We start from the raw sequence: 4,026 nt of genomic DNA on the forward strand, positions 1-4,026 counted from the left end.
CCAGGAAGCCCCAGGAAGCTCCAGGAGGGACCAGGAAGCACCAAGAGGCACCAGGAGGGACCAGGAGGTACCAGGAAGCCCCAGGAGGCCCCAGGAAGCTCCAGGAAGCCCCAGGAAGCCCCAGGAGGCACCAGGAAGCCCCAGGAGGCACCAGGAAGCCAGCTCCAAGCAGGCAAGGGGCAGCCTGGCTGGACCGAGCACCACGGACTATGGACGTGCCCCAGTGTGCGGCCCAGTGAGAAAGGCCTGAGAGGACTTGTGGGTGCAGGTCAGTTGTTGGGGAGAGGGGCTGGGGAAGGAGAGGGGGTGAGGAGCAGATCCTGGGTGAAGCGGGTGTTGGTCATAGAGGGTGGGCGCCACCGTTAGCCCACAAGTAACTGAAGGGCAGGGCAGGATGGATGTGCTGGGGATGGCCTCAGAAGAACCCTCTAGAACATGCTCAGAATGAGCCTCCTGAGGTGGGGGAGTTGGGGACTCTCCTGGCTTGTCTGGGCTATGGGTGGCCGGGAGCGTTAGGCCCCCACTCCTGACAGCTGCCCTCCCCCTGCAGAGCCAACGCCCTGTGGGACCACCGCTCTTGAGTAAGTGGGCCGCAGGGATGTGGTGGTTTACAGGCAGTCCTCTCTACTGTTATGGAGAGAAAGTGCTGATAAACAAAGACTACCTTCGGAGAGAAGGAAGTGGGGGGGAACACCGGGAGGGAAGGTGCTGGGGTCAGGGCCGCCTAGGTCTGTCGGGAGAAACCGGTCACCGGTCACCAGCAAAGGCCGTCCAGTCCCACCCCATGCTCCTGGACGAATGAAGCATCTGCAAAAATCCCTAAAGCTGAGGTTCGGAGAGTGTCCGCTGGATGCTCCCCAACCCAGGGGACAGAAGCTCCTACGCCAGGGACCCTTCTCCATCTCGCCCTCTGTGCCTGTTCATCAGACCGTGCCGCTGTGTTCCGCGGTATGTAATGACGCGTAACTCTAAGTGCCTACTGAATCGTGTGCGTAACAGAGAAAATGGTCAGACCTGGGGACAGAGTCATGGGGACCCTGCTTTGCAGCGAAGTCCGGGTGTGGGCCACCTGGGCCTCGTTAGGGGTGGTCTGGCAGGACTGAGCCTCGCTCTGTGGGGTCTGCCTGGCTGGAGGGCTGGCTGGTGTGGAAGGGAACCCGCGGGCTTGCAGTCGGAGCGCTGGTGTGAGGGAGAGGACAGGTTTTGCTCCTTTTGCTCCTTTTGGGAATATTGCCAGTCAGTGCTAGACCCGGGCTGGGATGCCGAGCTGGGAAAAAGAGGGGGTCTGGGGCCTCACAGCTGCCCCGTCGGGAGCCTGTGACTTAACTGCCTGCACTAACACCTTCCTTCTGAACACCCATTTGAAGAAAATCCTATCTGGCTTCTCAGTTTTAAGATACCTGTTAGCTAACGTACTGAAAAATATTACACCATGTCTTGAGAATGCCAAAAGATAGAATTGGGGGTCTGGGGGTTGAACAGAGGGACCGGAGGCAAAGCAGGTGGTATCTGGGGAGCCTGGAAGGGAGACGCAGGGTCAGAATTCACGGGGTTTCCAGACAGAAGGAGGGTCACGCCTTCGAGACAAGGGCCCTGTTGGGTCCTGGCCAGCTTTGTGTGGAGTCCCGTGGTCCCCAGGCCAGAGGCCCAGCGCCAAGAGGAACCCTGGTGAGCTCGCCTCTAGCCCAGGGCTGAGGGAAAATGACAGGGAGGCGCCCTCGTGGAAGCCACTCAGATCAAGGAGCAAGGCGGGGGGGGGGGGGGGGCCCAGCAAAGGGGGTCGGTGGATGAGACCAGACTTTGGGTGCTGAACATGACGTAGCGTGTACACTGCTGAGTGGGGGTCTGCCCCCGAAGCCCGCATCACACCGCGAGCCGGGTTCAGTCGAGACAGCAAAGACATCCAGGTCTTTGCCCTGCCCACCCCAAGCCCCAGGCCACAAGGGGGGGTCTACACCATTCAGCCCAGTCCAGCTGTGTGCCGTGGCCTGGACCAAGGGTCCCCAGGCAAGGTGGACACCCTCCGCTGGGCTTCTCTGAGCGTGAGCCGCGGAAGCGGGCGTGGGCGACACTGTTGAGGGGAGAGCGGAAGGTCCAAGCTTCAGGGAAGCCAGACCCCGGGGGCTACCTGGGACCCACCCTGGCTCTACCTGGGAATTAGGAAAGTGGCCAAGTTCACACAGCGGCGGGCGCTGCCCACCCCGAGTCCGCTCCATTTACGTGGGAGGTTTCCTGTCGCTCCAACCCCCGTTCAGATAACAAGACAAATAATCGCTGGGAAAAGTCTGCCCTGTTCTGTGCGGCGCTCACGCCTCAGTCTGTAGCATGCTGGAAAACAAAGCTCGGCACAGACACCCCGCAGAAGCCAGGAAAACACCTCCCATTGTCTTTTTAGTGACGTTGTCCTAGGAGGAAAACCGATGGGCCAGCGAAGCCTGGCCCCAGGCGCAGAATCTATATGAAAGGACAAACGCTTAAAGAAAAAGACAGGCAAGCAGAATACCAAGTAGCACCTCGCTGTGATGGCTGCTGGGTATGAAGAGCGCAGATAGACAAAGGCTGGGGGGAAACGCGGAGACTGAATCAGCTCTGTGGCAAGGGAAGGTTTGTTTTTCCTTCTGCAAATGCATTCAGTGTTTTCATCACATTTGGACGAGGACATGGCTCGGATGCGGAGCGGCAGAAATTCACAGCGTGAAGAGGCAAGGAGCTCTCCTTGGTGCAAACCCAAGATGCAGCTGCGGCAGCCCCTGGTATACTGCTGCTCGGGTGACCATGTTTGACCTTGGCCGCTACTGGCCGTGGTCACCATAGAGATAGACAGGAAGAGAGGGCGGGGCTGCCACTCCAGCCACGTTCCCGCTCTCTGCTGGTCTGACATTTCGGACGCTGGCTGGCCCTCATGCCCCCATTTCTACAGGGCCTCCTCGTGCAGAGTTCCCTGAGCACCTACTATGTGCTGGGTGCCAGGGTGCCAAGGAGACAGGCTCCCTTCTGCCCGTTTGGTTCTCGGCAGCTTTAGGAGCTGATGGAGTGTGAAGAAGCGTGGTCCCCACCCCCAGAGGCTGCCCCCTCACCCCCAGAAGGAGAGGGTCCTGAGACAGAGGGCCTCTCTGCATCCCAGCCCTGTGCCCTGGTGCCAGACACCTGACAAGGCCAGGCGCGTGGCGGGCACCCCACCAATGCATCACCGCCTGGCAGGTAGCGCCTGACGGCCAGCTGCACAGCGACCCTGCTGTGCGTCATTTTCAGCGCAGCTGGAGCGGGACCTCTGCAGGACACCCGGCTCGGTGGACAGACTCCGCGTTACTCCTCGCTGGAGGGGCACAGTCCAGAGCCCCCTGGCGGGGCTTAGCCTCTTACAGGCGATAAGGAAACCCCGCAGGGTGGCACCGGGAGCCCAGCTGCCCCTCTGCCCTCCGTCCCACAGCAGGGCCGGCTGTGTTTTCATCTCAGACTCACCGTCCTCCTGGGGGACTGGGAGTAAGAAGGGGCTCAGGACCTAAGCAGGGCAGCTCCCATGGACCAGGGAGCTGACATGGGAAATCCTCTTCCAGGGGGATTTTGGTGATTGATTCTGGTCTCTGCCTCTCCCCATTTCTTAGAAGATAAACAGAAAACTTAAGACCCAAACTTCTTCAAGACGTAAAATAACAGCTTGGAACGCCCCCACCCCAACTCCTCTCTGAACCTTCCTGAGTGACTTGCTAGTGTTTTCTGTTTGTTTGGCTTTTGGGTTTTTGCCACTGGATGCATAAAAATATTAAATGGGGTGTGTGTGTTCCCTTATCCTTGGGTTGTAGTACCCACTTCTGGAAAACAGAAACTGTATTTGCTCACCCACATTCCTGGCACAGGGCTGCTCTGGCCAGCGTGAGGTGCCCAGTGTCTGCTGAGTGCATTGACATGGTAGGTGCTTCACTATGCAGAATGGAAGAGAGCAGATGCGCCAGCAAGTAGGAGAGTGATGGATGGTGGATGGATGGATGGATGGATGGATGGATGGATGGATGGATGGATGGATGG

Source organism: Condylura cristata, unplaced genomic scaffold (genome assembly GCF_000260355.1).
Source record: "Condylura cristata isolate star-nosed mole 26May11 unplaced genomic scaffold, ConCri1.0 scaffold00020, whole genome shotgun sequence".
Classification (NCBI taxonomy): Eukaryota; Metazoa; Chordata; class Mammalia; order Eulipotyphla; family Talpidae; genus Condylura; species Condylura cristata.